General features: G+C 39.6%; 1 long non-coding RNA gene across 1 annotated transcript in view; it reads left to right on the plus strand.

Annotated features, from left to right (window-relative positions):
* Positions 1-9,183, plus strand: part of LOC308557430 — a 173,335-nt gene extending 164,152 nt beyond the window's left edge. The window contains exons 4-5 of the long non-coding RNA XR_013998834.1: positions 8,661-8,755; positions 9,092-9,183. This is a non-coding gene — a long non-coding RNA (uncharacterized lncRNA). The remainder of the gene's footprint in view (positions 1-8,660; positions 8,756-9,091) is intronic.
* The last annotated feature ends 214 nt before the right edge of the window (positions 9,184-9,397 follow it).

Consider the following 9,397-nt stretch of genomic DNA (forward strand, 5'->3'; position numbering starts at 1 on the left):
CCACTGGGTCACTACAAAAACTTGAAACTATATCAACAAATCGTGATGTTGCACAAGGTTGATTTTATGCCCTTTGTGTGTTTTTCTTCTTTGTGCCCTGTGATCTTGCCTTGGCACTTTCATACATGATGTTAATATTGAATATGACTGACTTGCCTGAGCATTTTTCCATTGTGTCCACTGGTCTTCATCCTTTGTCTCTGTCAAAACTCATCTCAAAATTAATTTCTTACAAAGAGTTATTCATGATTAGTCTAGCTTGGTATACTTGATAACTTTATTGCTACAGCATGCAGCAATGAATTTGGAGCTATATTAAGCGATAGTAAATTCACTGACATGTTGTGTCCCCACGTGCACCTCCGTTATTGTTTTAGTGTAGGTCCTTGTGTGGACAGTTTCATCAAGAGTCCTGAATTTGGAAACTGTGCCACAGATTTATTTTACCTTCCTATGTCTCTCTAGTGTCGTTTTCTCAATAAAGATGTTGCTGGCCGTTGGCCCAGGACTCAGCACGCAGCAGGCTGTTCATAAGAATGCCCCTCAGTAGGGCGAGGTGCCCTGGAGAACGCTGGGGTCTGCTGGGGATCTCCCTAGGTGTCCCCTTCAGAGCCCTGAGCGCCCCACTGGACGCTCCGCTCCCCAGACGGCATCAGCTGCCAAGCACGGAGGCCAGCCTGGGAATGCCAGCTCCGGCGGCTTTGCTTTTCCTGCCCCTGCGTGGATGGCAGAGCTCCCCCACGGCCAGCGCTCCCACAGTGTGACAGCACGGGTGTCAGCATTACTCGAATTAAAAAGCCCGCCTGTCCTCCTGGGCCTGATCCTCCCCGCTCCCCGCCGAGCCCTGGCCTGGGCCCTGAGAAGGCCCAGCCACCGTGCAGCTGCTTGACGGCTCTGCTTACTCACTGCAGCCTCGCAAGGGACGGTCACCGAGAGTCAGGCCCTTGAGGCCATAGCAGGCCCTGGCAATTCCCTGAAAACCCAGAAGGCCCGACCCTTCCAGGAGACAACAGGACTTACATGGCCACCATCAACATGCAAGTGAGCATGAACTTGAAAACCCTCCGGAGAGCTTTAGGGAAACTGGCTAAGGGGAATCCTAGGGGCGACCGAGCGAGAATCAGCTGCTTCCTGAGCATCTATTGCGCTGCACCAGGCACCTTCATAGAACTGCCCAGTTTTATTGAGCCAACTCTCCTGTATCTGAAAATTGTTTTTTCCACTCCTTATCTGGGCCTCATTTTTTCTTGAGGGCAATTTGTTGAGAAGAAATGTGTGAGGACCCTCAGAAGACAAGTACGGATACAATTGAGGAGGAAAGTAGAGTAACTTAAAAGCAACCCTCAGGATAAAATTAATACCAAGATAAAGTTAAAGACAATTGTTTAAGAGGAAAGACAACACACATTATAACCTTCTGAGAGATTGTGACATCAAATATGATACATTTTACATGTGATATATTTTTAAAAACTCTCTTACAAAACTAAACAATAAATTTGTAAAGAATGTGAAGCAGAAGTATATTAAAAAGCATTTTAACACAGAGAGAAATCATGCTCAACAGTATATAGGCAGCGATTGCTGCATAACATCCACTCTAAAATTTAAAAGAAGAATCATCTGAGTTCACTCCAGTGTCCACCAGTCAGCTGGTGGTGAGATGATCTGGGCTGGGCCTGGCTGGGTTTGGCTCCCGATCTTAGGTCTGTAGGTTGGATGGGTAGCTTTCCTCCATGTGTTTCGTTCTCCTTCGTGCAATGGGCTAGTCAGGCTGTGACCTTCTGGCCAAGGTGTAAGTCAACAAATAGACACCCAGCAGGCATATTTCAAGTCTTTGCTTGTATCCTTTCTTTTAACGTAGGTCACAGTTAAATCATATGGCCAATTTAAAAATAAATAGGGCAGTGAGATATACTATGTTTATAGTGGGGATGAGTGGAGAAGTGAAGATTTCATGAACAATAATCCAAGGTATGTTCTTCTTTGTCTTACAGATAATACAAATATTCTATGCAAACTATATCCTTGGGTTTGGTAAATTAGGTAAATTTTCCTTTAAGGCTTCTGCCTTTTCCCATGCAGTTCCCTTTGCCTGAAATACCCTTCTAGCTCTCTGACTAAATTCGACTTATATTTCAAAATTTCCTCTTGAAAGATTAAGCTAAGCGTCTCTCCTCATTTTTAATGTAGATCTTAGCATATTATTTTGAAATTTTCTAATTACATATATGTCTCCCATAATTGACAGTAAGATTCTGTCAATTATGGTAAGTTTCAAGTCTTAATTTTAGGTACTTAGTAACTTTTTGGTGAATTCAAATAAAAGCACATAGCATATGTTTTACGTATGTTCTTTCCTTGTCTGCTGGTCACCTATAACCATTTTCCAAGTGGTTAAAGGAACATACTCCAACAATAAGATAGAATCCTCCCATCGGTATAGGGCTTTAACGTTTATAAGGAGCATTGTAATCACATAGTTTGAAACAAGAAACCTCTCTGTTCTCACTTTTTGTATTCCCACTTGTCTCTGTCATTGTCCTCTATTAAATCTGTCCTTTCACTTTTGTGCTGGCCTGTCTCCTTTCCTAGTCTTTGACTCTAATATTGACAAATGATGCTGGAGCAATCACAAAGCTGTGAGCACTCTTGAGATTTTTAATCTCAGCTGGGCTTTGAAAGAAAGTCATTTGGCAATCTTTTATCTTGTCAAAAAGCTCCTCCAGTGTTCTTAGCTACTACCCTAATTCTTTACAGCAAACCTTGTCCTCTAGCTCATGTCCTAACCCATTTTATTTTCCCCCGATTGTTACCAGTTGCTTGGAAAAAAATTATTTGCGTTACCTGTGTTGTTCTTATCAGAAGAACGTATGCCCTTTGCCCAGGCATATCATTGTCTTCTTTTCCCTGGTGCTTTGGCACTTTCTCTTCTTTGTCCTTGAATCTCAACTCCCATCCCCCCTTTCAGATGCTCTTCATCTACAATTAGTTCCCCCTCTTACCGCCCCCCCCATATATACCTTTAAAACACACATATGAATGAATTATGATCACTTCTTCACATGTTACCCATAAAAAAATGAGCACCTGGGCATGATCATTTTAGCACCTGCAGTAGCTGTCAGGTGCATTATAGCTTTACGCACATCCCACAGCAGTGCAGTCCATAGTGTCCCACCTAGGATGTGGTCTGGAGTAAGATGGAGTGATAAGCCCTTCCTCAGCACTGGGCACGTGCAAGAGGATGACAGAGACACAAGGGCAGAAATGGAGAAATAAGTTCATTCAGTTTTTGAAGGCGGAGGTGCCTGCCACCAAGGGATCAATAGTTGCAAAGGATATATGTGAAGCATGGTAGAGTAGGATGCGCTGGATTATCAGGCCAGCTGCTGGTGAATACTGGTGGGGCCCTATAGGCATTTCTTTCATCAGAGTGTGTGCAGGCATCACACTGATCCACCACAAGGCAAGGCTCAGTGCAATGAGCATAGTAAATACTTGGCTGAATGAATGAATGGTTGAGTGAACTGGGTATGACGAGTATTATTATTTTATTTTTTTAATGAATAGAATTAGTACTTTATTCAAGGACTCAAAACAAGGACATGGAAGGTCCCACACTCAACCCCAAGTCTTTATTCGAGCTAGTTCTTTTCATATAGTTTTAACCAAGTTTTTTAAAAAAATATATCTCTATTGATTTCAGAGAGAGGAAGGGAGAGAGAGACAGAAACACCAACGATGAGCGAGAAAGATTACTGATCGGCTGCCTCCTGCCTCCTGCACACCCCCGACTGGGGATCGAGCCCGCAACCCGGGCATGTGCCCTGACCGGGAATCGAACCGCGATCTCCTGGATCGTAGGTTGATGCTCAACCGCTGAGCCACGCCCAGCCGGGCTTAACCAAGTTTTGAATTTACTCCAGAGAAAAACCCTGGATATAGTTAGATAAACTCTCAACTATCCTCCCTTCCCACTTTATAGCCTTTCCACAAAAATTTTATGATCTTAAATATACCACAGCAAGCACATCCCAAGAATGGCAAGATTGTTTATGAAAAACCCCAGAGTCTGACAAAAATTTCACAATAGGTACATAAGTATAGAGCCATACACCCTGACCTGGATCCACCTCTTGCTTGAGAATGAATTTTAAAACTTTCTCCCATTGGCAGATACAGCTGCACAATTTCAGTGCCAAGGTGCTTTTGTTTTATCTATTTGATTTTCCCCAAAATCTGCTTGATTTTCTTTTCTGTCTGCTTTACCTCCCTTTTATTTCCTGACTTTAATTCTTTTTTCTTTCTAAGGATTTTTAACTTTCTCTACTCAATTTTCAGAAAAGATGTAGCACCGTAATTTGATTTACATTAAATGTAAGAAGGGAAATTAAACTTCATGTTATTTGCTCAGAGTTTTCCTTTTACCTGAAATGCTATTTCAGTCTGAGACATTTGACAAAATTTCAATCTTTAAAGCCAATTTAAATGACTTCTCCTCTTTCCCACTCAAGTAATCTTTACTCCTTTTGTTCAACCATGAGTTCAGTAATCTTTTATGTTGCGTTTGACTAAATAATGTTTGTCTGTTTCCCATGTAGACTGTGCTTTCTTTCAGAATATCATGTCATTGCTCTCGTAGCCAGCACTTACTACATTTTTCCTAAATATATGGAAGAGGGCTGAAGTCTCAGGGGGTTATTAAGAAAACAGGTGTACGAGGGAGGAGCACTGATGAAGTCCAACTAAAATCCATTGTGAGATTGTTGGCCATATATGATCACAAGTCATTGTTGTTAGGAGCCAGGAAAAAAAAAAAAAAAAGACTGGAATGAAGGCATTGGTTTTCTTCTTGAAGTGATCACCCGCTGATTGCACCATTCTTGAAAAATGAGTAAAAAAAATCAATTTCGAGTTAATGTGTTGAGGGTAGGGGTGGAGGACAATGCTCATTTCAGTCACTGAGGCTGACTGAGAGTGTGATAAGCAGAAATCCCCCCAAATTACCTGAAAATTTATTATTATCCAAGCTCAAAGGAAGGCCTAGTTTAATGCAATAGGCAGTACATTCCAAATAGATTAGTTTATCTATCCATCTGCCTCAATCTAATTTACAATTTGCAATTATAAGCATTTCATTAATCAGCTAACAAGGCATATTTATAAGGCACATTAATTCATAGGCTACAACAGTAAACTGTCTTATTTTAAAGGCAACCTTGTTATTTTAGCAATGAAAAGCTAATGCTGTTTATTCCACTGCTTGGTTTTATGTTATAATATTGAATTGGGAATTGGGTTTAAGATTTTATGTAAACCAACCTTTATGTTAATAACTGCTTTAGTTTATTATTAATAGTTTATCAAGGTGAATTGTCGATTGAGTCTGGATGATACATGCAACATGACTACCAGCATTTGAAAATACACAGGCAGTGGAAGAACATGATTAAAGAATTAATCTTTCATGTTAGCATGTTGGCTTCCTGCCTTTGTCTTCTCTGTGAAATGTGATCAAAATATCTTGACTATTTCTTAGAGTCAAGTTTTAAAACACATAATCAGGAGATATCATTGCATTTTTAAATTTGTAGTGGCATTTACAGTCAACTCTTCTATAATATTTAAGTTACTGAGTAAGCATTTTGCAGAAGGTAACATAATCCTGGTTTCCTGCACCTGTGAATTATATGTCTAAGGTGATAATTATCCCAGCAAATGTATACTCTTTAATTTAATCCCCTCTAAGCTTTCTTTTCTTGGCTTGAAAGTCTGCTGATACCAGGATAGTTTTGAATCTCAGTATATGAGTATCTTTAAGTTCTCATTCACTAAATCGAGCCAAAAGCCAGATCTTCTCATGGATGGTTCTATTGTTACATTTTTTCACCTTTCTCTGCATTTCTGAGCTAACATAGAGTTCACAGTCACTCTTTTACCTAACCTGACATTGACCATCTCATTAAATGGGAAAATATTTTCAGAAGCATAATCAATGTTTACTGAAACTCCCAGGTCCTAACAGCTAATCCAAAAACCTCATGATTCAATAGCAAATCTTATAACCCTATTACCATTTTCAAGGGGGCCAGAAACATGTACATCTGATTTCATGTTTTCTACCCTGCAGTGTTGCATGTGGTGGGCGTCTAGTGCCTGGAGCTTTAGCAAAAAGTATTGATTAGCTCTCACATAATGCTACGGGTAGTAAAATGTTGAATTTTGCTGCAGGTAAAATGTGTCCTGTCGAATAGTAATCAACAGCCAATTCACATGAGTATTTGAGGAGAGAATTCACACTTGACAGGTCATAAACCCACAAAGACATTAGTATTGATTCACGTTTTCATACTAGTTTTGAACTCTTATCACACACATTCTTAGAAACACCCTGGCTTTGGATATTTATTCACATAAATAATGCCCTATCCATTCCTTCCGTTAAAAGCCACCCTAAAGGTAATTATCTTGCTCATACAGTTCGGTTTCCCATCTATGAGGGAACATGGCCACACTTTCAAGCCGTACTGAACATATTATCACGTCCAACTAGTGTCTAGTGAAGAAAGTGAAGACATCATCTCAGAGGCCACAGCTTCAGTGGGAGGTCACTGGGAAAATGACCTCGCTCGCGCCTGGGTTTGGCCCTGCCTCGCTGGAGTTCAGTCAGTCCAGAGTGAAGATTATCTCCAAGGTCATTCCCAGTTCCAGGAAAAAAAAAAATCAAAACTCATAAATTTGAATTTTCAAGCCACTAGATTCCTCTTCACTGTTTTTCTGAAATTATTTGGTATGTTTTAGGAACTGCAATGTAATTAGTCATTAGAAGGACTGCTGTTTTTCCGCCCTGGTTGACTTGATTACAACAACCTATTTTTTTGTGACTTTTTTCCCCTAACTTAAGCGAAACACAAGCAGGTCCCATGTGTTACATAAGGGAATGAATATGTGAGTAAACCTGAATGAAAAATACCTATGACTCATAATTAAGAACTGCTCTCAGAAAGGCAAAAGTTTGCCTTAAGGCTCTGTTTCGATAATCTAGAAATGTGGAGAGTGATGGGGAGGGGCAAAGTATTCAGCTAACTATACAATTAATTCACATACCACAACCAAGTTGGAACCTTCAGTTTTCAAAAGCTTTTTAGTAGATGTCCGAATTGGTACCATTTTACCTCTAGAGAATAGTACGCTTTCTTGATATCATAAGCCATTTCATTAAGTAGCATTTAATACCTACAATAAACTATATTGTAAATGGCTAAGCAAAGAATATAGATTTAGGACAGCTTATGACCTTACCATTATCAGATACAAAGGAAAAAGGCAATTTCTTTGTGTGTAATTGCATTTAAATTCTGTGCCATAACAGTTGAAATGAGAATTATTTGTCATTTAAAGAAGAAGCACTTTAAAGATGAATTTAATGACACATATTTGGGCTATTTCAAGAGGCCTAAAAATTACAAAAGGGAGTTTTATTTGGAAAAATCCCTCACTTCTTTGCAGCCCATATCAGAATCTCTTACTGGATGAATAGGTATGTGTGAGTGGCAAGGAGGAGAGAAGGGTGCTGACATGTACCAAGAGGCCTTTTCATTTTCTAAAATGGAAAATTCTCTCAGACACCACAAATTAAGTTTAATTTAAATCATTTGGTATCAAATACCTAAAAAGAATAACAAAATTGAAAAGCAAAAACAGAGGGGGAAAAAAAGACACAATGAGAGTAAGAAGAAGTGTTAAAGAACTGAAAACACCCTGTAAAACAAGTAAAAAACCAAACTGAAACCATGAAGCTCTTAAGGCCATGTGTTAGTAATTGAGGCTGTTATTCCTGCACCAGCCAAGCTCCAAATTATAAGGTGCTTCCGGACAGCACCCTGCCTCTGGGTGATGGAGCCAGATCTCTTACCCCTCGCTTTGCTGCTGGCTCTCCGAGAGGCCCAGAGCCAACATAAGGGAATCGAAAAGGCAGACAGCTGGTGGGGTCAGGAGGAGAAAGGCAACAAAGGAGGGATGGGAAGCGCAGAAGGTCGGGAGGAAGGGAGATCTGCACTGGACAGGGAAGACCTGAAAGGGGGGAGAGAAAAATTGAGAGGCGCAGCATGACTGGGAAAAAGGAGAAGTGATTCAGGGGCTTTGGGGTTCTTGACGTCTGTATATTCCAGAAGATTTAGGAAAGAAAGCCCCAGTGGGAGCCTGCGAGTTAAGCTGTCTCTTCCCAGAGAAAATTTACCAATCTTCGCAATCAGGAAATTGGGCTAACGTGAAGTCACAATTACTGTTTTGCTGGCAACGTGGGACCATGCTATGTCTTGTTTATGGTGTGTAAGTAGTATTTTCAACATCATAGGTTTTGACAACTTCCATTTAGTCAAAACTACATTATTAGGGCCTTGTAAACTATAAGGGATTTGAAATGAAAGCACTTGTCATTCCAATGGGAGTGTCAGTACTGTTTGTGTGGTAAACGCCCTCCTTCACTATCTGAATTTAACATTCTGAATTAAGTACTGTGCTTTGTTCTAAAGCAGTGTGATAATAGAACATTCACATTATACTGGCTTAGAATTGGTAAAACCTGGAGAGTCAGGGCTTGAACTTATCTTTGTAAAGGAAATTTTTTTTCTGTTTATATTTTCTTTCTTTTATAGTGTAGATGCACTGTCTGGAGTTGCAGCCCACACTAGAGCTTGTAACCACGAGGTGACCAGCAAGGAGATGAAGGTCAACAGTGGTGGAGGAGAAGGTGGGAAGAGCCTGGTCCCTGGTATCTCAGAACAGCTAAGCTAATGCTAGAAATGTGTCCCTTGGGGCATCTTGTTATTTGAGAAAAATTAATTCCATTTGTTTAAGTCATTCTCAGGCATTTTGTCACTTGTAGTCAAATCCACTTTTAAGTGATGCATTAAATATTAAGAGTTGTGTGTCTGTGAATATGAATATACACATATATACATATATATACATATATACATAAATATATATGTATAGCATATATATATGTATTAGCACTTATTCTTCACTTACTATGAATGATAAAGTGCATTTCAATAGATAAATGTAGATTTCTTCTCACACCTAGATACCTTTAGAAGCTTTCAGGGAGAAAAATAGGAAAAGAGAAGATGAAAAAAGAGAGAAAAGACAGAAGAGGAGAGATTGGAGGAAAAGAAGGTAGGAGGGGTTATCTTGAAAGAAAAATAAGGGGTAAATTTAAAAAATGAAAATACAATAATGAAATTGAAAATGTAATATAATTTGTGTGACTAATCAGGATACAATTTTATGAGGATGAGAAAATATAGACACACAGACACATGACTGAAAGGAAATATACCAAATATCTTCACTCTATATACCTCTGGGTAATGAAATGAGAGGTAAATTT

The sequence above is a fragment of the Miniopterus schreibersii genome (genome assembly GCF_964146895.1).
Source record: "Miniopterus schreibersii genome assembly, chromosome: 5".
Lineage (NCBI taxonomy): Eukaryota > Metazoa > Chordata > Mammalia > Chiroptera > Miniopteridae > Miniopterus > Miniopterus schreibersii.